Consider the following 24,976-nt stretch of genomic DNA (forward strand, 5'->3'; position numbering starts at 1 on the left):
AAGCGCACATCATTCCATAGCTTATGCCCTTCGAATTAAACATCATTTCGAGATCTATAAACCAATCAAATTTCGGCTCCAGCAAAGAGTATGTTGGTATTTCCGAACGACGAGTTCTTATTTATATTTACGTGCACACCTGTCGCAGTCATTTTAACGTATCGCGCCTATAATAATCCATCTGTAGCAACAGTTTGTTTTGCGTCAGGCCGCCATATACAGAAGCGATTTGGCAGGGCCTACTGGAGAGACTTGACTTTGCAGACATCCGTCGCTAGTGGTCGCCCAAACACCAAGCTCCATCGCAAACAGCAGGACAATCTTGGGCTAGGAGGAACGTCAAAACAGAAGCGATTTGGCAGGGCCTACTGGAGAGACTTGACTTTGCAGACATCCGTCGCTAGTGGTCGCCCAAACACCAAGCTCCATCGCAAACAGCAGGACAATCTTGGGCTAGGAGGAACGTCAAAACGTTGCAAGCAATATCAGTGTAACGTATCGAGCTGTACGTTTCGTTGCAGTAAGTCGTGGAAAAGAATGCACAGCACATTTCTCATTTGCATTAGACGACACTCCATGTCGATACAACGCTTATTCCTGTAGTAAATAAGTGGGGCGGTGATTTTGCCCCCATCGGATATCGACGTGGACGGATGCTGTCATTAAATGATTCGTGAGTGGGAGCTTGTTCGGCTGCACTGCACTGCAGCCGGCCCAGTACGATGTTTTGAATGCGTTTTCGAATCGACAAATGTCTTCTTTCCGCAAGCACTCGCCAAAGACACATTAGGAGTTGCAGCAGACGAGGTGGCCGAGTGGTTAAGGCGTTGGACTGCTAATCCAATGTGCTCTGCACGCGTGGGATCGAATCCCATCCTCGTCGTAGAATTTTACGTAAAGCACCCGTTTGCGGTCACTCCTTCTCCATGCGAAACGCCACTCAGTAGTAACAACGAAGCGTGTACGTGGCAGAGATCGTATGTATGAAATACGAGACAAAACTGCCTACCAGATGGAAGCGCACATCATTCCATAGCTTATGCCCTTCGAATTAAACATCATTTCGAGATCTATAAACCAATCAAATTTCGGCTCCAGCAAAGAGTATGTTGGTATTTCCGAACGACGAGTTCTTATTTATATTTACGTGCACACCTGTCGCAGTCATTTTAACGTATCGCGCCTATAATAATCCATCTGTAGCACACAACTGTCGCCTTTCGACAGTTTGTTTTGCGTCAGGCCGCCATATACAGAAGCGATTTGGCAGGGCCTACTGGAGAGACTTGACTTTGCAGACATCCGTCGCTAGTGGTCGCCCAAACACCAAGCTCCATCGCAAACAGCAGGACAATCTTGGGCTAGGAGGAACGTCAAAACAGAAGCGATTTGGCAGGGCCTACTGGAGAGACTTGACTTTGCAGACATCCGTCGCTAGTGGTCGCCCAAACACCAAGCTCCATCGCAAACAGCAGGACAATCTTGGGCTAGGAGGAACGTCAAAACGTTGCAAGCAATATCAGTGTAACGTATCGAGCTGTACGTTTCGTTGCAGTAAGTCGTGGAAAAGAATGCACAGCACATTTCTCATTTGCATTAGACGACACTCCATGTCGATACAACGCTTATTCCTGCAGTAAATAAGTGGGGCGGTGATTTTGCCCCCATCGGATATCGACGTGGACGGATGCTGTCATTAAATGATTCGTGAGTGGGAGCTTGTTCGGCTGCACTGCACTGCAGCCGGCCCAGTACGATGTTTTGAATGCGTTTTCGAATCGACAAATGTCTTCTTTCTGCAAGCACTCGCCAAAGACACATTAGGAGTTGCAGCAGACGAGGTGGCCGAGTGGTTAAGGCGTTGGACTGCTAATCCAATGTGCTCTGCACGCGTGGGTTCGAATCCCATCCTCGTCGTAGAATTTTACGTAAAGCACCCGTTTGCGGTCACTCCTTCTCCATGCGAAACGCCACTCAGTAGTAACAACGAAGCATGTACGTGGCAGAGATCGTATGTATGAAATACGAGACAAAACTGCCTACCAGATGGAAGCGCACATCATTCCATAGCTTATGCCCTTCGAATTAAACATCATTTCGAGATCTATAAACCAATCAAATTTCGGCTCCAGCAAAGAGTATGTTGGTATTTCCGAACGACGAGTTCTTATTTATATTTACGTGCACACCTGTCGCAGTCATTTTAACGTATCGCGCCTATAATAATCCATCTGTAGCACACAACTGTCGCCTTTCGACAGTTTGTTTTGCGTCAGGCCGCCATATACAGAAGCGATTTGGCAGGGCCTACTGGAGAGACTTGACTTTGCAGACATCCGTCGCTAGTGGTCGCCCAAACACCAAGCTCCATCGCAAACAGCAGGACAATCTTGGGCTAGGAGGAACGTCAAAACGTTGCAAGCAATATCAGTGTAACGTATCGAGCTGTACGTTTCGTTGCAGTAAGTCGTGGAAAAGAATGCACAGCACATTTCTCATTTGCATTAGACGACACTCCATGTCGATACAACGCTTATTCCTGCAGTAAATAAGTGGGGCGGTGATTTTGCCCCCATTGGATATCGACGTGGACGGATGCTGTCATTAAATGATTCGTGAGTGGGAGCTTGTTCGGCTGCACTGCACTGCAGCCGGCCCAGTACGATGTTTTGAATGCGTTTTCGAATCGACAAATGTCTTCTTTCCGCAAGCACTCGCCAAAGACACATTAGGAGTTGCAGCAGACGAGGTGGCCGAGTGGTTAAGGCGTTGGACTGCTAATCCAATGTGCTCTGCACGCGTGGGTTCGAATCCCATCCTCGTCGTAGAATTTTACGTAAAGCACCCGTTTGCGGTCACTCCTTCTCCATGCGAAACGCCACTCAGTAGTAACAACGAAGCGTGTACGTGGCAGAGATCGTATGTATGAAATACGAGACAAAACTGCCTACTAGATGGAAGCGCACATCATTCCATAGCTTATGCCCTTCGAATTAAACATCATTTCGAGATCTATAAACCAATCAAATTTCGGCTCCAGCAAAGAGTATGTTGGTATTTCCGAATGACGAGTTCTTATTTATATTTACGTGCACACCTGTCGCAGTCATTTTAACGTATCGCGCCTATAATAATCCATCTGTAGCACACAACTGTCGCCTTTCGACAGTTTGTTTTGCGTCAGGCCGCCATATACAGAAGCGATTTGGCAGGGCCTACTGGAGAGACTTGACTTTGCAGACATCCGTCGCTAGTGGTCGCCCAAACACCAAGCTCCATCGCAAACAGCAGGACAATCTTGGGCTAGGAGGAACGTCAAAACGTTGCAAGCAATATCAGTGTAACGTATCGAGCTGTACGTTTCGTTGCAGTAAGTCGTGGAAAAGAATGCACAGCACATTTCTCATTTGCATTAGACGACACTCCATGTCGATACAACGCTTATTCCTGCAGTAAATAAGTGGGGCGGTGATTTTGCCCCCATCGGATATCGACGTGGACGGATGCTGTCATTAAATGATTCGTGAGTGGGAGCTTGTTCGGCTGCACTGCACTGCAGCCGGCCCAGTACGATGTTTTGAATGCGTTTTCGAATCGACAAATGTCTTCTTTCCGCAAGCACTCGCCAAAGACACATTAGGAGTTGCAGCAGACGAGGTGGCCGAGTGGTTAAGGCGTTGGACTGCTAATCCAATGTGCTCTGCACGCGTGGGTTCGAATCCCATCCTCGTCGTAGAATTTTACGTAAAGCACCCGTTTGCGGTCACTCCTTCTCCATGCGAAACGCCACTCAGTAGTAACAACGAAGCGTGTACGTGGCAGAGATCGTATGTATGAAATACGAGACAAAACTGCCTACCAGATGGAAGCGCACATCATTCCATAGCTTATGCCCTTCGAATTAAACATCATTTCGAGATCTATAAACCAATCAAATTTCGGCTCCAGCAAAGAGTATGTTGGTATTTCCGAACGACGAGTTCTTATTTATATTTACGTGCACACCTGTCGCAGTCATTTTAACGTATCGCGCCTATAATAATCCATCTGTAGCACACAACTGTCGCCTTTCGACAGTTTGTTTTGCGTCAGGCCGCCATATACAGAAGCGATTTGGCAGGGCCTACTGGAGAGACTTGACTTTGCAGACATCCGTCGCTAGTGGTCGCCCAAACACCAAGCTCCATCGCAAACAGCAGGACAATCTTGGGCTAGGAGGAACGTCAAAACGTTGCAAGCAATATCAGTGTAACGTATCGAGCTGTACGTTTCGTTGCAGTAAGTCGTGGAAAAGAATGCACAGCACATTTCTCATTTGCATTAGACGACACTCCATGTCGATACAACGCTTATTCCTGCAGTAAATAAGTGGGGCGGTGATTTTGCCCCCATTGGATATCGACGTGGACGGATGCTGTCATTAAATGATTCGTGAGTGGGAGCTTGTTCGGCTGCACTGCACTGCAGCCGGCCCAGTACGATGTTTTGAATGCGTTTTCGAATCGACAAATGTCTTCTTTCCGCAAGCACTCGCCAAAGACACATTAGGAGTTGCAGCAGACGAGGTGGCCGAGTGGTTAAGGCGTTGGACTGCTAATCCAATGTGCTCTGCACGCGTGGGTTCGAATCCCATCCTCGTCGTAGAATTTTACGTAAAGCACCCGTTTGCGGTCACTCCTTCTCCATGCGAAACGCCACTCAGTAGTAACAACGAAGCGTGTACGTGGCAGAGATCGTATGTATGAAATACGAGACAAAACTGCCTACTAGATGGAAGCGCACATCATTCCATAGCTTATGCCCTTCGAATTAAACATCATTTCGAGATCTATAAACCAATCAAATTTCGGCTCCAGCAAAGAGTATGTTGGTATTTCCGAATGACGAGTTCTTATTTATATTTACGTGCACACCTGTCGCAGTCATTTTAACGTATCGCGCCTATAATAATCCATCTGTAGCACACAACTGTCGCCTTTCGACAGTTTGTTTTGCGTCAGGCCGCCATATACAGAAGCGATTTGGCAGGGCCTACTGGAGAGACTTGACTTTGCAGACATCCGTCGCTAGTGGTCGCCCAAACACCAAGCTCCATCGCAAACAGCAGGACAATCTTGGGCTAGGAGGAACGTCAAAACGTTGCAAGCAATATCAGTGTAACGTATCGAGCTGTACGTTTCGTTGCAGTAAGTCGTGGAAAAGAATGCACAGCACATTTCTCATTTGCATTAGACGACACTCCATGTCGATACAACGCTTATTCCTGCAGTAAATAAGTGGGGCGGTGATTTTGCCCCCATCGGATATCGACGTGGACGGATGCTGTCATTAAATGATTCGTGAGTGGGAGCTTGTTCGGCTGCACTGCACTGCAGCCGGCCCAGTACGATGTTTTGAATGCGTTTTCGAATCGACAAATGTCTTCTTTCCGCAAGCACTCGCCAAAGACACATTAGGAGTTGCAGCAGACGAGGTGGCCGAGTGGTTAAGGCGTTGGACTGCTAATCCAATGTGCTCTGCACGCGTGGGTTCGAATCCCATCCTCGTCGTAGAATTTTACGTAAAGCACCCGTTTGCGGTCACTCCTTCTCCATGCGAAACGCCACTCAGTAGTAACAACGAAGCGTGTACGTGGCAGAGATCGTATGTATGAAATACGAGACAAAACTGCCTACCAGATGGAAGCGCACATCATTCCATAGCTTATGCCCTTCGAATTAAACATCATTTCGAGATCTATAAACCAATCAAATTTCGGCTCCAGCAAAGAGTATGTTGGTATTTCCGAACGACGAGTTCTTATTTATATTTACGTGCACACCTGTCGCAGTCATTTTAACGTATCGCGCCTATAATAATCCATCTGTAGCACACAACTGTCGCCTTTCGACAGTTTGTTTTGCGTCAGGCCGCCATATACAGAAGCGATTTGGCAGGGCCTACTGGAGAGACTTGACTTTGCAGACATCCGTCGCTAGTGGTCGCCCAAACACCAAGCTCCATCGCAAACAGCAGGACAATCTTGGGCTAGGAGGAACGTCAAAACGTTGCAAGCAATATCAGTGTAACGTATCGAGCTGTACGTTTCGTTGCAGTAAGTCGTGGAAAAGAATGCACAGCACATTTCTCATTTGCATTAGACGACACTCCATGTCGATACAACGCTTATTCCTGCAGTAAATAAGTGGGGCGGTGATTTTGCCCCCATCGGATATCGACGTGGACGGATGCTGTCATTAAATGATTCGTGAGTGGGAGCTTGTTCGGCTGCACTGCACTGCAGCCGGCCCAGTACGATGTTTTGAATGCGTTTTCGAATCGACAAATGTCTTCTTTCCGCAAGCACTCGCCAAAGACACATTAGGAGTTGCAGCAGACGAGGTGGCCGAGTGGTTAAGGCGTTGGACTGCTAATCCAATGTGCTCTGCACGCGTGGGTTCGAATCCCATCCTCGTCGTAGAATTTTACGTAAAGCACCCGTTTGCGGTCACTCCTTCTCCATGCGAAACGCCACTCAGTAGTAACAACGAAGCGTGTACGTGGCAGAGATCGTATGTATGAAATACGAGACAAAACTGCCTACCAGATGGAAGCGCACATCATTCCATAGCTTATGCCCTTCGAATTAAACATCATTTCGAGATCTATAAACCAATCAAATTTCGGCTCCAGCAAAGAGTATGTTGGTATTTCCGAACGACGAGTTCTTATTTATATTTACGTGCACACCTGTCGCAGTCATTTTAACGTATCGCGCCTATAATAATCCATCTGTAGCACACAACTGTCGCCTTTCGACAGTTTGTTTTGCGTCAGGCCGCCATATACAGAAGCGATTTGGCAGGGCCTACTGGAGAGACTTGACTTTGCAGACATCCGTCGCTAGTGGTCGCCCAAACACCAAGCTCCATCGCAAACAGCAGGACAATCTTGGGCTAGGAGGAACGTCAAAACGTTGCAAGCAATATCAGTGTAACGTATCGAGCTGTACGTTTCGTTGCAGTAAGTCGTGGAAAAGAATGCACAGCACATTTCTCATTTGCATTAGACGACACTCCATGTCGATACAACGCTTATTCCTGCAGTAAATAAGTGGGGCGGTGATTTTGCCCCCATCGGATATCGACGTGGACGGATGCTGTCATTAAATGATTCGTGAGTGGGAGCTTGTTCGGCTGCACTGCACTGCAGCCGGCCCAGTACGATGTTTTGAATGCGTTTTCGAATCGACAAATGTCTTCTTTCCGCAAGCACTCGCCAAAGACACATTAGGAGTTGCAGCAGACGAGGTGGCCGAGTGGTTAAGGCGTTGGACTGCTAATCCAATGTGCTCTGCACGCGTGGGTTCGAATCCCATCCTCGTCGTAGAATTTTACGTAAAGCACCCGTTTGCGGTCACTCCTTCTCCATGCGAAACGCCACTCAGTAGTAACAACGAAGCGTGTACGTGGCAGAGATCGTATGTATGAAATACGAGACAAAACTGCCTACCAGATGGAAGCGCACATCATTCCATAGCTTATGCCCTTCGAATTAAACATCATTTCGAGATCTATAAACCAATCAAATTTCGGCTCCAGCAAAGAGTATGTTGGTATTTCCGAACGACGAGTTCTTATTTATATTTACGTGCACACCTGTCGCAGTCATTTTAACGTATCGCGCCTATAATAATCCATCTGTAGCACACAACTGTCGCTTTTCGACAGTTTGTTTTGCGTCAGGCCGCCATATACAGAAGCGATTTGGCAGGGCCTACTGGAGAGACTTGACTTTGCAGACATCCGTCGCTAGTGGTCGCCCAAACACCAAGCTCCATCGCAAACAGCAGGACAATCTTGGGCTAGGAGGAACGTCAAAACAGAAGCGATTTGGCAGGGCCTACTGGAGAGACTTGACTTTGCAGACATCCGTCGCTAGTGGTCGCCCAAACACCAAGCTCCATCGCAAACAGCAGGACAATCTTGGGCTAGGAGGAACGTCAAAACGTTGCAAGCAATATCAGTGTAACGTATCGAGCTGTACGTTTCGTTGCAGTAAGTCGTGGAAAAGAATGCACAGCACATTTCTCATTTGCATTAGACGACACTCCATGTCGATACAACGCTTATTCCTGCAGTAAATAAGTGGGGCGGTGATTTTGCCCCCATCGGATATCGACGTGGACGGATGCTGTCATTAAATGATTCGTGAGTGGGAGCTTGTTCGGCTGCACTGCACTGCAGCCGGCCCAGTACGATGTTTTGAATGCGTTTTCGAATCGACAAATGTCTTCTTTCCGCAAGCACTCGCCAAAGACACATTAGGAGTTGCAGCAGACGAGGTGGCCGAGTGGTTAAGGCGTTGGACTGCTAATCCAATGTGCTCTGCACGCGTGGGTTCGAATCCCATCCTCGTCGTAGAATTTTACGTAAAGCACCCGTTTGCGGTCACTCCTTCTCCATGCGAAACGCCACTCAGTAGTAACAACGAAGCGTGTACGTGGCAGAGATCGTATGTATGAAATACGAGACAAAACTGCCTACCAGATGGAAGCGCACATCATTCCATAGCTTATGCCCTTCGAATTAAACATCATTTCGAGATCTATAAACCAATCAAATTTCGGCTCCAGCAAAGAGTATGTTGGTATTTCCGAACGACGAGTTCTTATTTATATTTACGTGCACACCTGTCGCAGTCATTTTAACGTTTGTTTTGCGTCAGGCCGCCATATACAGAAGCGATTTGGCAGGGCCTACTGGAGAGACTTGACTTTGCAGACATCCGTCGCTAGTGGTCGCCCAAACACCAAGCTCCATCGCAAACAGCAGGACAATCTTGGGCTAGGAGGAACGTCAAAACGTTGCAAGCAATATCAGTGTAACGTATCGAGCTGTACGTTTCGTTGCAGTAAGTCGTGGAAAAGAATGCACAGCACATTTCTCATTTGCATTAGACGACACTCCATGTCGATACAACGCTTATTCCTGCAGTAAATAAGTGGGGCGGTGATTTTGCCCCCATCGGATATCGACGTGGACGGATGCTGTCATTAAATGATTCGTGAGTGGGAGCTTGTTCGGCTGCACTGCACTGCAGCCGGCCCAGTACGATGTTTTGAATGCGTTTTCGAATCGACAAATGTCTTCTTTCCGCAAGCACTCGCCAAAGACACATTAGGAGTTGCAGCAGACGAGGTGGCCGAGTGGTTAAGGCGTTGGACTGCTAATCCAATGTGCTCTGCACGCGTGTGTTCGAATCCCATCCTCGTCGTAGAATTTTACGTAAAGCACCCGTTTGCGGTCACTCCTTCTCCATGCGAAACGCCACTCAGTAGTAACAACGAAGCGTGTACGTGGCAGAGATCGTATGTATGAAATACGAGACAAAACTGCCTACCAGATGGAAGCGCACATCATTCCATAGCTTATGCCCTTCGAATTAAACATCATTTCGAGATCTATAAACCAATCAAATTTCGGCTCCAGCAAAGAGTATGTTGGTATTTCCGAACGACGAGTTCTTATTTATATTTACGTGCACACCTGTCGCAGTCATTTTAACGTATCGCGCCTATAATAATCCATCTGTAGCACACAACTGTCGCCTTTCGACAGTTTGTTTTGCGTCAGGCCGCCATATACAGAAGCGATTTGGCAGGGCCTACTGGAGAGACTTGACTTTGCAGACATCCGTCGCTAGTGGTCGCCCAAACACCAAGCTCCATCGCAAACAGCAGGACAATCTTGGGCTAGGAGGAACGTCAAAACGTTGCAAGCAATATCAGTGTAACGTATCGAGCTGTACGTTTCGTTGCAGTAAGTCGTGGAAAAGAATGCACAGCACATTTCTCATTTGCATTAGACGACACTCCATGTCGATACAACGCTTATTCCTGCAGTAAATAAGTGGGGCGGTGATTTTGCCCCCATCGGATATCGACGTGGACGGATGCTGTCATTAAATGATTCGTGAGTGGGAGCTTGTTCGGCTGCACTGCACTGCAGCCGGCCCAGTACGATGTTTTGAATGCGTTTTCGAATCGACAAATGTCTTCTTTCCGCAAGCACTCGCCAAAGACACATTAGGAGTTGCAGCAGACGAGGTGGCCGAGTGGTTAAGGTGTTGGACTGCTAATCCAATGTGCTCTGCACGCGTGGGTTCGAATCCCATCCTCGTCGTAGAATTTTACGTAAAGCACCCGTTTGCGGTCACTCCTTCTCCATGCGAAACGCCACTCAGTAGTAACAACGAAGCGTGTACGTGGCAGAGATCGTATGTATGAAATACGAGACAAAACTGCCTACTAGATGGAAGCGCACATCATTCCATAGCTTATGCCCTTCGAATTAAACATCATTTCGAGATCTATAAACCAATCAAATTTCGGCTCCAGCAAAGAGTATGTTGGTATTTCCGAATGACGAGTTCTTATTTATATTTACGTGCACACCTGTCGCAGTCATTTTAACGTATCGCGCCTATAATAATCCATCTGTAGCACACAACTGTCGCCTTTCGACAGTTTGTTTTGCGTCAGGCCGCCATATACAGAAGCGATTTGGCAGGGCCTACTGGAGAGACTTGACTTTGCAGACATCCGTCGCTAGTGGTCGCCCAAACACCAAGCTCCATCGCAAACAGCAGGACAATCTTGGGCTAGGAGGAACGTCAAAACGTTGCAAGCAATATCAGTGTAACGTATCGAGCTGTACGTTTCGTTGCAGTAAGTCGTGGAAAAGAATGCACAGCACATTTCTCATTTGCATTAGACGACACTCCATGTCGATACAACGCTTATTCCTGCAGTAAATAAGTGGGGCGGTGATTTTGCCCCCATCGGATATCGACGTGGACGGATGCTGTCATTAAATGATTCGTGAGTGGGAGCTTGTTCGGCTGCACTGCACTGCAGCCGGCCCAGTACGATGTTTTGAATGCGTTTTCGAATCGACAAATGTCTTCTTTCCGCAAGCACTCGCCAAAGACACATTAGGAGTTGCAGCAGACGAGGTGGCCGAGTGGTTAAGGCGTTGGACTGCTAATCCAATGTGCTCTGCACGCGTGTGTTCGAATCCCATCCTCGTCGTAGAATTTTACGTAAAGCACCCGTTTGCGGTCACTCCTTCTCCATGCGAAACGCCACTCAGTAGTAACAACGAAGCGTGTACGTGGCAGAGATCGTATGTATGAAATACGAGACAAAACTGCCTACCAGATGGAAGCGCACATCATTCCATAGCTTATGCCCTTCGAATTAAACATCATTTCGAGATCTATAAACCAATCAAATTTCGGCTCCAGCAAAGAGTATGTTGGTATTTCCGAACGACGAGTTCTTATTTATATTTACGTGCACACCTGTCGCAGTCATTTTAACGTATCGCGCCTATAATAATCCATCTGTGTTTTGCGTCAGGCCGCCATATACAGAAGCGATTTGGCAGGGCCTACTGGAGAGACTTGACTTTGCAGACATCCGTCGCTAGTGGTCGCCCAAACACCAAGCTCCATCGCAAACAGCAGGACAATCTTGGGCTAGGAGGAACGTCAAAACGTTGCAAGCAATATCAGTGTAACGTATCGAGCTGTACGTTTCGTTGCAGTAAGTCGTGGAAAAGAATGCACAGCACATTTCTCATTTGCATTAGACGACACTCCATGTCGATACAACGCTTATTCCTGCAGTAAATAAGTGGGGCGGTGATTTTGCCCCCATCGGATATCGACGTGGACGGATGCTGTCATTAAATGATTCGTGAGTGGGAGCTTGTTCGGCTGCACTGCACTGCAGCCGGCCCAGTACGATGTTTTGAATGCGTTTTCGAATCGACAAATGTCTTCTTTCCGCAAGCACTCGCCAAAGACACATTAGGAGTTGCAGCAGACGAGGTGGCCGAGTGGTTAAGGCGTTGGACTGCTAATCCAATGTGCTCTGCACGCGTGGGTTCGAATCCCATCCTCGTCGTAGAATTTTACGTAAAGCACCCGTTTGCGGTCACTCCTTCTCCATGCGAAACGCCACTCAGTAGTAACAACGAAGCGTGTACGTGGCAGAGATCGTATGTATGAAATACGAGACAAAACTGCCTACCAGATGGAAGCGCACATCATTCCATAGCTTATGCCCTTCGAATTAAACATCATTTCGAGATCTATAAACCAATCAAATTTCGGCTCCAGCAAAGAGTATGTTGGTATTTCCGAACGACGAGTTCTTATTTATATTTACGTGCACACCTGTCGCAGTCATTTTAACGTATCGCGCCTATAATAATCCATCTGTAGCACACAACTGTCGACAGTTTGTTTTGCGTCAGGCCGCCATATACAGAAGCGATTTGGCAGGGCCTACTGGAGAGACTTGACTTTGCAGACATCCGTCGCTAGTGGTCGCCCAAACACCAAGCTCCATCGCAAACAGCAGGACAATCTGGGGCTAGGAGGAACGTCAAAACAGAAGCGATTTGGCAGGGCCTACTGGAGAGACTTGACTTTGCAGACATCCGTCGCTAGTGGTCGCCCAAACACCAAGCTCCATCGCAAACAGCAGGACAATCTTGGGCTAGGAGGAACGTCAATACGTTGCAAGCAATATCAGTGTAACGTATCGAGCTGTACGTTTCGTTGCAGTAAGTCGTGGAAAAGAATGCACAGCACATTTCTCATTTGCATTAGACGACACTCCATGTCGATACAACGCTTATTCCTGCAGTAAATAAGTGGGGCGGTGATTTTGCCCCCATCGGATATCGACGTGGACGGATGCTGTCATTAAATGATTCGTGAGTGGGAGCTTGTTCGGCTGCACTGCACTGCAGCCGGCCCAGTACGATGTTTTGAATGCGTTTTCGAATCGACAAATGTCTTCTTTCCGCAAGCACTCGCCAAAGACACATTAGGAGTTGCAGCAGACGAGGTGGCCGAGTGGTTAAGGCGTTGGACTGCTAATCCAATGTGCTCTGCACGCGTGTGTTCGAATCCCATCCTCGTCGTAGAATTTTACGTAAAGCACCCGTTTGCGGTCACTCCTTCTCCATGCGAAACGCCACTCAGTAGTAACAACGAAGCGTGTACGTGGCAGAGATCGTATGTATGAAATACGAGACAAAACTGCCTACCAGATGGAAGCGCACATCATTCCATAGCTTATGCCCTTCGAATTAAACATCATTTCGAGATCTATAAACCAATCAAATTTCGGCTCCAGCAAAGAGTATGTTGGTATTTCCGAACGACGAGTTCTTATTTATATTTACGTGCACACCTGTCGCAGTCATTTTAACGTATCGCGCCTATAATAATCCATCTGTGTTTTGCGTCAGGCCGCCATATACAGAAGCGATTTGGCAGGGCCTACTGGAGAGACTTGACTTTGCAGACATCCGTCGCTAGTGGTCGCCCAAACACCAAGCTCCATCGCAAACAGCAGGACAATCTTGGGCTAGGAGGAACGTCAAAACGTTGCAAGCAATATCAGTGTAACGTATCGAGCTGTACGTTTCGTTGCAGTAAGTCGTGGAAAAGAATGCACAGCACATTTCTCATTTGCATTAGACGACACTCCATGTCGATACAACGCTTATTCCTGCAGTAAATAAGTGGGGCGGTGATTTTGCCCCCATCGGATATCGACGTGGACGGATGCTGTCATTAAATGATTCGTGAGTGGGAGCTTGTTCGGCTGCACTGCACTGCAGCCGGCCCAGTACGATGTTTTGAATGCGTTTTCGAATCGACAAATGTCTTCTTTCCGCAAGCACTCGCCAAAGACACATTAGGAGTTGCAGCAGACGAGGTGGCCGAGTGGTTAAGGCGTTGGACTGCTAATCCAATGTGCTCTGCACGCGTGGGTTCGAATCCCATCCTCGTCGTAGAATTTTACGTAAAGCACCCGTTTGCGGTCACTCCTTCTCCATGCGAAACGCCACTCAGTAGTAACAACGAAGCGTGTACGTGGCAGAGATCGTATGTATGAAATACGAGACAAAACTGCCTACCAGATGGAAGCGCACATCATTCCATAGCTTATGCCCTTCGAATTAAACATCATTTCGAGATCTATAAACCAATCAAATTTCGGCTCCAGCAAAGAGTATGTTGGTATTTCCGAACGACGAGTTCTTATTTATATTTACGTGCACACCTGTCGCAGTCATTTTAACGTATCGCGCCTATAATAATCCATCTGTAGCACAAGCGATTTGGCAGGGCCTACTGGAGAGACTTGACTTTGCAGACATCCGTCGCTAGTGGTCGCCCAAACACCAAGCTCCATCGCAAACAGCAGGACAATCTTGGGCTAGGAGGAACGTCAAAACGTTGCAAGCAATATCAGTGTAACGTATCGAGCTGTACGTTTCGTTGCAGTAAGTCGTGGAAAAGAATGCACAGCACATTTCTCATTTGCATTAGACGACACTCCATGTCGATACAACGCTTATTCCTGCAGTAAATAAGTGGGGCGGTGATTTTGCCCCCATCGGATATCGACGTGGACGGATGCTGTCATTAAATGATTCGTGAGTGGGAGCTTGTTCGGCTGCACTGCACTGCAGCCGGCCCAGTACGATGTTTTGAATGCGTTTTCGAATCGACAAATGTCTTCTTTCCGCAAGCACTCGCCAAAGACACATTAGGAGTTGCAGCAGACGAGGTGGCCGAGTGGTTAAGGCGTTGGACTGCTAATCCAATGTGCTCTGCACGCGTGTGTTCGAATCCCATCCTCGTCGTAGAATTTTACGTAAAGCACCCGTTTGCGGTCACTCCTTCTCCATGCGAAACGCCACTCAGTAGTAACAACGAAGCGTGTACGTGGCAGAGATCGTATGTATGAAATACGAGACAAAACTGCCTACCAGATGGAAGCGCACATCATTCCATAGCTTATGCCCTTCGAATTAAACATCATTTCGAGATCTATAAACCAATCAAATTTCGGCTCCAGCAAAGAGTATGTTGGTATTTCCGAACGACGAGTTCTTATTTATATTTACGTGCACACCTGTCGCAGTCATTTTAACGTATCGCGCCTATAATAATCCATCTGTGTTTTGCGTCAGGCCGCCATATACAGAAGCGATTTGGCAGGGCCTACTGGAGAGACTTGACTTTGCAGACATCCGTCGCTAGTGGTCGCCCAAACACCAAGCTCCATCGCAAACAGCAGGACAATCTTGGGCTAGGAGGAACGTCAAAACGTTGCAAGCAATATCAGTGTAACGTATCGAGCTGTACGTTTCGTTGCAGTAAGTCGTGGAAAAGAATGCACAGCACATTTCTCATTTGCATTAGACGACACTCCATGTCGATACAACGCTTATTCCTGCAGTAAATAAGTGGGGCGGTGATTTTGCCCCCATCGGATATCGACGTGGACGGATGCTGTCATTAAATGATTCGTGAGTGGGAGCTTGTTCGGCTGCACTGCACTGCAGCCGGCCCAGTACGATGTTTTGAATGCGTTTTCGAATCGACAAATGTCTTCTTTCCGCAAGCACTCGCCAAAGACACATTAGGAGTTGCAGCAGACGAGGTGGCCGAGTGGTTAAGGCGTTGGACTGCTAATCCAATGTGCTCTGCACGCGTGGGTTCGAATCCCATCCTCGTCGTAGAATTTTACGTAAAGCACCCGTTTGCGGTCACTCCTTCTCCATGCGAAACGCCACTCAGTAGTAACAACGAAGCGTGTACGTGGCAGAGATCGTATGTATGAAATACGAGACAAAACTGCCTACCAGATGGAAGCGCACATCATTCCATAGCTTATGCCCTTCGAATTAAACATCATTTCGAGATCTATAAACCAATCAAATTTCGGCTCCAGCAAAGAGTATGTTGGTATTTCCGAACGACGAGTTCTTATTTATATTTACGTGCACACCTGTCGCAGTCATTTTAACGTATCGCGCCTATAATAATCCATCTGTAGCACACAACTGTCGCCTTTCGACAGTTTGTTTTGCGTCAGGCCGCCATATACAGAAGCGATTTGGCAGGGCCTACTGGAGAGACTTGACTTTGCAGACATCCGTCGCTAGTGGTCGCCCAAACACCAAGCTCCATCGCAAACAGCAGGACAATCTTGGGCTAGGAGGAACGTCAAAACGTTGCAAGCAATATCAGTGTAACGTATCGAGCTGTACGTTTCGTTGCAGTAAGTCGTGGAAAAGAATGCACAGCACATTTCTCATTTGCATTAGACGACACTCCATGTCGATACAACGCTTATTCCTGCAGTAAATAAGTGGGGCGGTGATTTTGCCCCCATCGGATATCGACGTGGACGGATGCTGTCATTAAATGATTCGTGAGTGGGAGCTTGTTCGGCTGCACTGCACTGCAGCCGGCCCAGTACGATGTTTTGAATGCGTTTTCGAATCGACAAATGTCTTCTTTCCGCAAGCACTCGCCAAAGACACATTAGGAGTTGCAGCAGACGAGGTGGCCGAGTGGTTAAGGCGTTGGACTGCTAATCCAATGTGCTCTGCACGCGTGGGTTCGAATCCCATCCTCGTCGTAGAATTTTACGTAAAGCACCCGTTTGCGGTCACTCCTTCTCCATGCGAAACGCCACTCAGTAGTAACAACGAAGCGTGTACGTGGCAGAGATCGTATGTATGAAATACGAGACAAAACTGCCTACCAGATGGAAGCGCACATCATTCCATAGCTTATGCCCTTCGAATTAAACATCATTTCGAGATCTATAAACCAATCAAATTTCGGCTCCAGCAAAGAGTATGTTGGTATTTCCGAACGACGAGTTCTTATTTATATTTACGTGCACACCTGTCGCAGTCATTTTAACGTATCGCGCCTATAATAATCCATCTGTAGCACACAACTGTCGCCTTTCGACAGTTTGTTTTGCGTCAGGCCGCCATATACAGAAGCGATTTGGCAGGGCCTACTGGAGAGACTTGACTTTGCAGACATCCGTCGCTAGTGGTCGCCCAAACACCAAGCTCCATCGCAAACAGCAGGACAATCTTGGGCTAGGAGGAACGTCAAAACGTTGCAAGCAATATCAGTGTAACGTATCGAGCTGTACGTTTCGTTGCAGTAAGTCGTGGAAAAGAATGCACAGCACATTTCTCATTTGCATTAGACGACACTCCATGTCGATACAACGCTTATTCCTGCAGTAAATAAGTGGGGCGGTGATTTTGCCCCCATCGGATATCGACGTGGACGGATGCTGTCATTAAATGATTCGTGAGTGGGAGCTTGTTCGGCTGCACTGCACTGCAGCCGGCCCAGTACGATGTTTTGAATGCGTTTTCGAATCGACAAATGTCTTCTTTCCGCAAGCACTCGCCAAAGACACATTAGGAGTTGCAGCAGACGAGGTGGCCGAGTGGTTAAGGCGTTGGACTGCTAATCCAATGTGCTCTGCACGCGTGTGTTCGAATCCCATCCTCGTCGTAGAATTTTACGTAAAGCACCCGTTTGCGGTCACTCCTTCTCCATGCGAAACGCCACTCAGTAGTAACAACGAAGCGTGTACGTGGCAGAGATCGTATGTATGAAATACGAGACAAAACTGCCTACCAGATGGAAGCGCACATCATTCCATAGCTTATGCCCTTCGAATTAAACATCATTTCGAGATCTATAAACCAATCAAATTTCGGCTCCAGCAAAGAGTATGTTGGTATTTCCGAACGACGAGTTCTTATTTATATTTACGTGCACACCTGTCGCAGTCATTTTAACGTATCGCGCCTATAATAATCCATCTGTAGCACACAACTGTCGCCTTTCGACAGTTTGTTTTGCGTCAGGCCGCCATATACAGAAGCGATTTGGCAGGGCCTACTGGAGAGACTTGACTTTGCAGACATCCGTCGCTAGTGGTCGCCCAAACACCAAGCTCCATCGCAAACAGCAGGACAATCTGGGGCTAGGAGGAACGTCAAAACAGAAGCGATTTGGCAGGGCCTACTGGAGAGACTTGACTTTGCAGACATCCGTCGCTAGTGGTCGCCCAAACACCAAGCTCCATCGCAAACAGCAGGACAATCTTGGGCTAGGAGGAACGTCAAAACGTTGCAAGCAATATCAGTGTAACGTATCGAGCTGTACGTTTCGTTGCAGTAAGTCGTGGAAAAGAATGCACAGCACATTTCTCATTTGCATTAGACGACACTCCATGTCGATAAAACGCTTATTCCTGCAGTAAATAAGTGGGGCGGTGATTTTGCCCCCATTGGATATCGACGTGGACGGATGCTGTCATTAAATGATTCGTGAGTGGGAGCTTGTTCGGCTGCACTGCACTGCAGCCGGCCCAGTACGATGTTTTGAATGCGTTTTCGAATCGACAAATGTCTTCTTTCCGCAAGCACTCGCCAAAGACACATTAGGAGTTGCAGCAGACGAGGTGGCCGAGTGGTTAGTCGCGCCTGAGACACCGTGCTGATCGGACGTATTAAGTGCTCCGCTCCGACACGTGTTTACAAGTCGTGATTACTACTTAACTTTCTCTTTGACCGTGAAGTGTTCTGATTTGTGTATATTGATCTCGAGTTTGATTTTCGTTCTTGTGTCATTCTAGCGGTTCAACCGCTAGCTATAGTTTGCAATGTCCAGGTTATTTCCGCGAAAGTGTACACTCCGTTTTGATTTCGACAAGTCTACCCGTTACGTGCAGCCTAGTTCCTTGGAAATACATGATTGGATTGTGGATGTTATTGGGATTACCTCTGATCAGGTGCACACTGCGTATTATGATACCGAGCAATATTGTTTCTTTGTAAAATTGCTGAATCCTGTGTTACTGGAAAAGATTATGACGACACACGGAGGGAGAGCTGTTTTTCGGCACCGGGACGAGTCTGTAAGTACTGTGCTCATTTCCAATGCCGACGTAGAGTATACCAATGTGCGTATCTTTCATTTACCCCCTGAAGTAGAAAATTGTTATCTGAAGGAGGTTCTGTCTAAATTCGGGGATATCAAGCAGATTCGAAACGAACGGTGGTCGAACCAGCACAGATTACAATGTTACAGTGGCGTCCGATCTGTAGAAATGCATATAAAGCAGAATATACCCTCCCATATTACCGTTTGTGACTATAGGGCTCACGTTACTTACAGTGGCCAACCTCCCACGTGCCATATCTGTAATGAGAGTGGTCACTTGCGTCAGGACTGTCCCAGGCGAATGTTTGTGCTAAAGAATTCGCTGCAGCAGCGTAAACGGCTTACGTTGGCTGATGTAGTGGCAGCTAAACCTATGATAGAGCGTGAGGTCCCTAGTTCTGACGTACTTTCGGAAGAGCTACAGGAAATTCGCCCTGAAGAGTTTCCGGCTCTGGTTAGGAGAGATAATGGTGCTAAGCCACCAGCGAAAGTCGATGCCACGACTAATAAGAGGCGTCGAACTTGTGACAGCCGTGACTCTGATGATGACACATTCAGTACGCACGAGACCGCGGAACCGGACGTCCGGGGAACCGCTTCGGACGCAAAGGTTATAACCGGTGCAGCAATTGTGGACGATTCTTCTACCGCACTTTCAAGCGCCGATACTTCCGTAGATGCCGTTCAGTTACCACAGGCTCATGTCTCAGAACTTCCGCAACAGCACACTCAGGAAGGTCAACAAGTAGGTGTGGCGCACGTGTCTGCTGGAAGTACACACATTGAGGCTCGCTGTGATGGTATACAAACACTGTCTCTAAGCGCGGACGGTACACAACACGTGGCAGCCGCTCCGGCCCTGGCCTTAGAACAACACGAATGTCAACAACTCCGTGACGGTATACAAACACAGCAGCCCGGGACTGTCAGTGACAACAAACAGCTTCGGGCAGCGAGTATTGCCAAACAAACTGATAGTGAAAGTGGTGGCTCAGCTGATCGCTCGCCAGAGGGTTCGGCGCCTCCGCTCCCGGCGCAAGATTTGTCAGGAGAGAAGCTTGACATCACCCAAGATCCTCCCACGCCTCCGACTGCAGCGGTGCTACACAGTGTCCGTCACAGGATCCGAGTGCCGCCCAATGTTAATGCTGTCCGGAAAAAGAGTAAAAACAAAGACGCAAGAGAACAACTCAGTGACGTTCCAGACACGAATTCCGCGGCCGCTACTACGATGGAATGGCATGGAGATGTGGACAACTAAAGGCAGTTGATCCCTCTTTCTCTCAGACGTCCGGTTATTATGTCACAGGCCTATACGATCACGACCCTCAATATTAATAAAATCAGATCAGAAGTGAAACTGAATGCATTAAAACAATATCTGTATGAGTCAGGAACTGATATAGCACTTTTGCAGGAGGTGTCCATGCCACTTTTTACTATTCCTGGGTTTGTCGGAATTACGAATTTTTCCCCGGAAACGACTGTGGGGACCGCAATCTTAATTAGAGAAGGGATTCCAGTTACTGAGATTGACAAATTGGAATCGGGTAGAGGGGTGGGGATCACCGTTTACGGCGTCACCATCATCAACTTGTACGCACCTTCTGGCAATACCTATAGAGCAGAACGAGCTAATTTTTTTCGGGAACATATCCTCTATTTATTTAGGAAAAATCCCCGACGCCTTATCATTGGTGGTGATTTTAATTGTGTCTTATCCCGGAAAGATCAGTCCCCAAATTTTAATTATTCGTCTGAATTAAAGCGCCTCGTGACAGACCTAAAACTTAAAGATGCGTGGGAAATTCGGTACCCGACGTTGGTACGCTTCACTCACATCGTCGCGAATTCCTGTAGCAGAATCGACAGGATTTATGTTTCCGACGTTTTCGAGAATGATTTATTAAAAGTAGAGACGATCCCCTCCAGTTTCTCCGATCACAGTGGTGTCATCGCGTGCCTGAAATTATTTCCACAACCCACACGATGGTATAAAAATCAATGGAACCTGAATGTGTCTTTGTTAACGGATGTTGAGCTGGAGGAGGGGGTGCGTCGGGCTTGGGAGCAGTGCTTGCGCGCTACTAACAGATTTCGTAGCACTATAGAGTGGTGGACTCTGCAGGCAAAGCCGAAACTGCGAAATGTCATCATGCACTTCGGAATTGAAAGGGCGGCGGAGATCAAAAAGACGATGGAATTTTATTACACAATCTTACGGGACCTGTACGATCGTGCAGACGCGACGACTACCAGAATCGACGACATTCGGAAAATAAAGGCAAAATTAATCAGTCTGAAGAGGATGCAACTGGACGGCCTTAAGATAAAATCTAAAGTGACGTCGGTCAGAGATGATGAAGCAGCCGCTCTGTACCACCTCGTCAAACATACAAAGAACAGGAGGCGGACTTTTATTGATGCCCTGAAACTCGAGGATGGAAGAACGATTGACACTCAGCGAGAGATTGTCAACGCTCTGCACGAATATTATGTCCACACCTACGCATCAGCGGCTCTACACGACGACTGCTATGATGGACTGTTTAGCGCCATTTCATCTACCGTAACAAGGGAAGAAAATGACTCCATCTCGTTAGCCTTCAGTAATAAAGATGTTTTGGAGGTCGTCAGCAGTTCGCCACTTAAGAAATCCCCTGGCCCTGATGGCTTACCAGTTGAATTTTACAAGCACTATTGGCACATCATCGGGGACAAAATTACTCAAGTCGTGAACGAAGTCTTGCAAGGAACGTCTGTCCCACCCGTCTTTAAGGAATGTAAAATTGTGCTTCTCCCTAAAAACAGAGGTACTAAAACTATCACCAATTTCCGACCAATATCGTTATTAAACTCTGACTATAAGATCGTGGCTCGCGCAATTAACGTGAGACTCATGCCGCTCACTGCTAAAATCATAGGCCAACAGCAGACATGTGCCTTTAGACGAACAATTCTGCAAACGGCTGCTTTTTACCGAGATGTCATTGCTTTATCGAGCGCTAGTAACATGAAATGTGGGCTGATCTTTCTAGATTTTTTTAAAGCTTTTGATCTCGTAAATCACGCGTACCTCCTCGAGACTATGCAAAGATTGGGTTTCTCTCGGAACACGATTGCCATGATTAAAAATGTGGCCATGGGAATCACTGCAAAACTTTCCGTTAACTCACAACTGACGCGGCCAATACAAATCAACAGAGGGGTTCCACAAGGGAGCCCCTTGTCCATGTTGCTTTTTGTACTCTCCCTTGAACCTCTGTTACAACAGTTGCAGACGAAACTCACTGGGATTACAATTTCTGGGGTAAAAAATGTAATCGGAGCCTATGCCGACGATGTGGGTGTGGTGATTCGCACTGTCGATGATGTCACCATATTAGCGGCTGAACTTCGGAAATACTGTCTGGCGTCAGGGGCGCAGTTAAATGAACAAAAAAGCAAATTTCTGAACCTCTGTGGCCTCCAGCATTTGCGTGTTGATTATGCGACACAAGTTAGAGTACACAAGGCCCTGGGGATCATGTTGACGGCGTCCTCTCTAAAGATGATAGCGGCTAACTGGCGGGATGTAGCACGTAAAATAAATGGTGCCCTAATTGATAATTACCATCGCAGCCTCAACCAATTTGATCGTATTCAACTCATCAACGCCTGTATTTTATCAAAGGCGTATTACATGGCGCAGCTTCTGCCGCTCCCTGCAGTACTTGCTAGAAATATTATGTCGAAGATAACCAATTTTATTTGGCGCGGGGAAATTTTTCGCGTATCTGCCAAAACTGCAACACTCCACCCCCTAAACGGAGGGATGGGCTTAGTCGACATCAAGAAAAAGGCAGCAGCTCTCTATGTTACAAGGACGGTCTCTATTATTAACAATTACCCTTCGGGCATTACGGCGCAATTATTCACTGCCGTCAGGCCGCAAAGTCTTGACCCCCCGCTGAACATTCAGACCATCAGTTACAAGCTCAAACACATCCGCGATTATTACTTTGCACGCAGCTACATCGGTCGAGAAGTCTTACATTCTCGACATTTAGCGGCTCCAGCAATATTGGCATACTGGCGACAACACGAAGGACCGAATCCAATTGTTACGAAGTACAATGGCATCAACTGGGATATGGTATGGCGTAATGTCAGTTCCCGTGTCCTTACTTCAGCCTCTCGAACTGCATGGTACAAAGCAATCAATGATGTGATTAGCACCAATGAGAGGCTGCACAAAATCGGACTCAGTGATTCAACTCTCTGCCATAGCTGTCAACTGGTGGATACCGTTATGCACCGTTATACCTGCGGAGAACGTGCACGAAATTGGGGCTGGCTGAGAGAAAAAATAGCCATTGTTACCAGGACTACAACCGCCAACATACCTTCAACTATGTTGTCTCAACCCGACGTGCGATATTATCCGCCGGCGAAAAATAACGTAGTTATGTGGTTGCTGGGCAACTATTCCAGCTATGTTTTCAATAACCTTGGTGGTGACGATCACTTGGAATTCAAGATGTATATGGAAAACGAATTCGCGAAAACCTGCAGCTATCCCAATCATGGCAACAATTACGGCAATATGCTTAAAATCATATTTAATAGAATGGGTATAGGGTAAGATATGTGAGTCTAAGGGGGTGGGCACAGGCCGCGGGACTCCAGTAGTGCCGCGAAGAGGCCCCACTGCTTCTGTCTCGTGACTTGCCTCCCACACAACCCCATCTACCACCGCTCACAGACTCCACTCCAGTACACGGGAAACTGAGAACAATACTTGTGTTAGCAAGGGAGCCATTTTTTTTCTAATTTTCCCCAGAAGCTATGAGAGACCAGCAAAGAAGAGTTTTTTAGTTTGTTGATTTTCCAAAAAAAAACAATTTAAAAACAGTGGTTAAGGTGTTAAATAAAAAAACTAAAAATAAAAAAAATGGATAAGAAAAAAAAAGTGGTAGGGAAAAAAAAAAAAGTGGTTAAGGCGTTGGACTGCTAATCCAATGTGCTCTGCACGCGTGGGTTCGAATCCCATCCTCGTCGTAGAATTTTACGTAAAGCACCCGTTTGCGGTCACTCCTTCTCCATGCGAAACGCCACTCAGTAGTAACAACGAAGCGTGTACGTGGCAGAGATCGTATGTATGAAATACGAGACAAAACTGCCTACCAGATGGAAGCGCACATCATTCCATAGCTTATGCCCTTCGAATTAAACATCATTTCGAGATCTATAAACCAATCAAATTTCGGCTCCAGCAAAGAGTATGTTGGTATTTCCGAACGACGAGTTCTTATTTATATTTACGTGCACACCTGTCGCAGTCATTTTAACGTATCGCGCCTATAATAATCCATCTGTAGCACACAACTGTCGCCTTTCGACAGTTTGTTTTGCGTCAGGCCGCCATATACAGAAGCGATTTGGCAGGGCCTACTGGAGAGACTTGACTTTGCAGACATCCGTCGCTAGTGGTCGCCCAAACACCAAGCTCCATCGCAAACAGCAGGACAATCTTGGGCTAGGAGGAACGTCAAAACAGAAGCGATTTGGCAGGGCCTACTGGAGAGACTTGACTTTGCAGACATCCGTCGCTAGTGGTCGCCCAAACACCAAGCTCCATCGCAAACAGCAGGACAATCTTGGGCTAGGAGGAACGTCAAAACGTTGCAAGCAATATCAGTGTAACGTATCGAGCTGTACGTTTCGTTGCAGTAAGTCGTGGAAAAGAATGCACAGCACATTTCTCATTTGCATTAGACGACACTCCATGTCGATACAACGCTTATTCCTGCAGTAAATAAGTGGGGCGGTGATTTTGCCCCCATCGGATATCGACGTGGACGGATGCTGTCATTAAATGATTCGTGAGTGGGAGCTTGTTCGGCTGCACTGCACTGCAGCCGGCCCAGTACGATGTTTTGAATGCGTTTTCGAATCGACAAATGTCTTCTTTCCGCAAGCACTCGCCAAAGACACATTAGGAGTTGCAGCAGACGAGGTGGCCGAGTGGTTAAGGCGTTGGACTGCTAATCCAATGTGCTCTGCACGCGTGGGTTCGAATCCCATCCTCGTCGTAGAATTTTACGTAAAGCACCCGTTTGCGGTCACTCCTTCTCCATGCGAAACG

The 24,976-nt window shown here is 47.3% G+C and overlaps 20 non-coding genes across 20 annotated transcripts; all 20 read left to right on the forward strand.

Annotated features, from left to right (window-relative positions):
- Nucleotides 1-801: 801 nt before the first annotated feature.
- On the forward strand, nucleotides 802-883 carry Trnas-gcu (transfer RNA serine (anticodon GCU)). Its single transcript has one exon. It is a non-coding gene; the product is annotated as a tRNA-Ser (tRNA).
- A 952-nt stretch (nucleotides 884-1,835) lies between these two features.
- On the forward strand, nucleotides 1,836-1,917 carry Trnas-gcu (transfer RNA serine (anticodon GCU)). Its single transcript has one exon. It is a non-coding gene; the product is annotated as a tRNA-Ser (tRNA).
- An 826-nt stretch (nucleotides 1,918-2,743) lies between these two features.
- Trnas-gcu (transfer RNA serine (anticodon GCU)) lies at nucleotides 2,744-2,825 on the forward strand. The gene has a single exon. It is a non-coding gene; the product is annotated as a tRNA-Ser (tRNA).
- An 826-nt stretch (nucleotides 2,826-3,651) lies between these two features.
- Nucleotides 3,652-3,733, forward strand: Trnas-gcu (transfer RNA serine (anticodon GCU)). Its single transcript has one exon. It is a non-coding gene; the product is annotated as a tRNA-Ser (tRNA).
- Nucleotides 3,734-4,559: 826 nt separating this feature from the next.
- Nucleotides 4,560-4,641, forward strand: Trnas-gcu (transfer RNA serine (anticodon GCU)). The gene has a single exon. It is a non-coding gene; the product is annotated as a tRNA-Ser (tRNA).
- Nucleotides 4,642-5,467: 826 nt separating this feature from the next.
- Trnas-gcu (transfer RNA serine (anticodon GCU)) lies at nucleotides 5,468-5,549 on the forward strand. The gene has a single exon. It is a non-coding gene; the product is annotated as a tRNA-Ser (tRNA).
- An 826-nt stretch (nucleotides 5,550-6,375) lies between these two features.
- Trnas-gcu (transfer RNA serine (anticodon GCU)) lies at nucleotides 6,376-6,457 on the forward strand. Its single transcript has one exon. It is a non-coding gene; the product is annotated as a tRNA-Ser (tRNA).
- Nucleotides 6,458-7,283: 826 nt separating this feature from the next.
- On the forward strand, nucleotides 7,284-7,365 carry Trnas-gcu (transfer RNA serine (anticodon GCU)). Its single transcript has one exon. It is a non-coding gene; the product is annotated as a tRNA-Ser (tRNA).
- Nucleotides 7,366-8,317: 952 nt separating this feature from the next.
- Trnas-gcu (transfer RNA serine (anticodon GCU)) lies at nucleotides 8,318-8,399 on the forward strand. Its single transcript has one exon. It is a non-coding gene; the product is annotated as a tRNA-Ser (tRNA).
- Nucleotides 8,400-9,173: 774 nt separating this feature from the next.
- Trnas-gcu (transfer RNA serine (anticodon GCU)) lies at nucleotides 9,174-9,255 on the forward strand. Its single transcript has one exon. It is a non-coding gene; the product is annotated as a tRNA-Ser (tRNA).
- An 826-nt stretch (nucleotides 9,256-10,081) lies between these two features.
- Nucleotides 10,082-10,163, forward strand: Trnas-gcu (transfer RNA serine (anticodon GCU)). Its single transcript has one exon. It is a non-coding gene; the product is annotated as a tRNA-Ser (tRNA).
- An 826-nt stretch (nucleotides 10,164-10,989) lies between these two features.
- On the forward strand, nucleotides 10,990-11,071 carry Trnas-gcu (transfer RNA serine (anticodon GCU)). Its single transcript has one exon. It is a non-coding gene; the product is annotated as a tRNA-Ser (tRNA).
- Nucleotides 11,072-11,868: 797 nt separating this feature from the next.
- On the forward strand, nucleotides 11,869-11,950 carry Trnas-gcu (transfer RNA serine (anticodon GCU)). The gene has a single exon. It is a non-coding gene; the product is annotated as a tRNA-Ser (tRNA).
- A 945-nt stretch (nucleotides 11,951-12,895) lies between these two features.
- Trnas-gcu (transfer RNA serine (anticodon GCU)) lies at nucleotides 12,896-12,977 on the forward strand. The gene has a single exon. It is a non-coding gene; the product is annotated as a tRNA-Ser (tRNA).
- Nucleotides 12,978-13,774: 797 nt separating this feature from the next.
- On the forward strand, nucleotides 13,775-13,856 carry Trnas-gcu (transfer RNA serine (anticodon GCU)). Its single transcript has one exon. It is a non-coding gene; the product is annotated as a tRNA-Ser (tRNA).
- Nucleotides 13,857-14,632: 776 nt separating this feature from the next.
- Trnas-gcu (transfer RNA serine (anticodon GCU)) lies at nucleotides 14,633-14,714 on the forward strand. Its single transcript has one exon. It is a non-coding gene; the product is annotated as a tRNA-Ser (tRNA).
- A 797-nt stretch (nucleotides 14,715-15,511) lies between these two features.
- Trnas-gcu (transfer RNA serine (anticodon GCU)) lies at nucleotides 15,512-15,593 on the forward strand. Its single transcript has one exon. It is a non-coding gene; the product is annotated as a tRNA-Ser (tRNA).
- Nucleotides 15,594-16,419: 826 nt separating this feature from the next.
- Trnas-gcu (transfer RNA serine (anticodon GCU)) lies at nucleotides 16,420-16,501 on the forward strand. Its single transcript has one exon. It is a non-coding gene; the product is annotated as a tRNA-Ser (tRNA).
- An 826-nt stretch (nucleotides 16,502-17,327) lies between these two features.
- On the forward strand, nucleotides 17,328-17,409 carry Trnas-gcu (transfer RNA serine (anticodon GCU)). The gene has a single exon. It is a non-coding gene; the product is annotated as a tRNA-Ser (tRNA).
- A 7,432-nt stretch (nucleotides 17,410-24,841) lies between these two features.
- On the forward strand, nucleotides 24,842-24,923 carry Trnas-gcu (transfer RNA serine (anticodon GCU)). Its single transcript has one exon. It is a non-coding gene; the product is annotated as a tRNA-Ser (tRNA).
- The last annotated feature ends 53 nt before the right edge of the window (nucleotides 24,924-24,976 follow it).

This window comes from Schistocerca nitens, chromosome 2 (assembly GCF_023898315.1).
Source record: "Schistocerca nitens isolate TAMUIC-IGC-003100 chromosome 2, iqSchNite1.1, whole genome shotgun sequence".
In the NCBI taxonomy this organism is placed as follows: Eukaryota; Metazoa; Arthropoda; class Insecta; order Orthoptera; family Acrididae; genus Schistocerca; species Schistocerca nitens.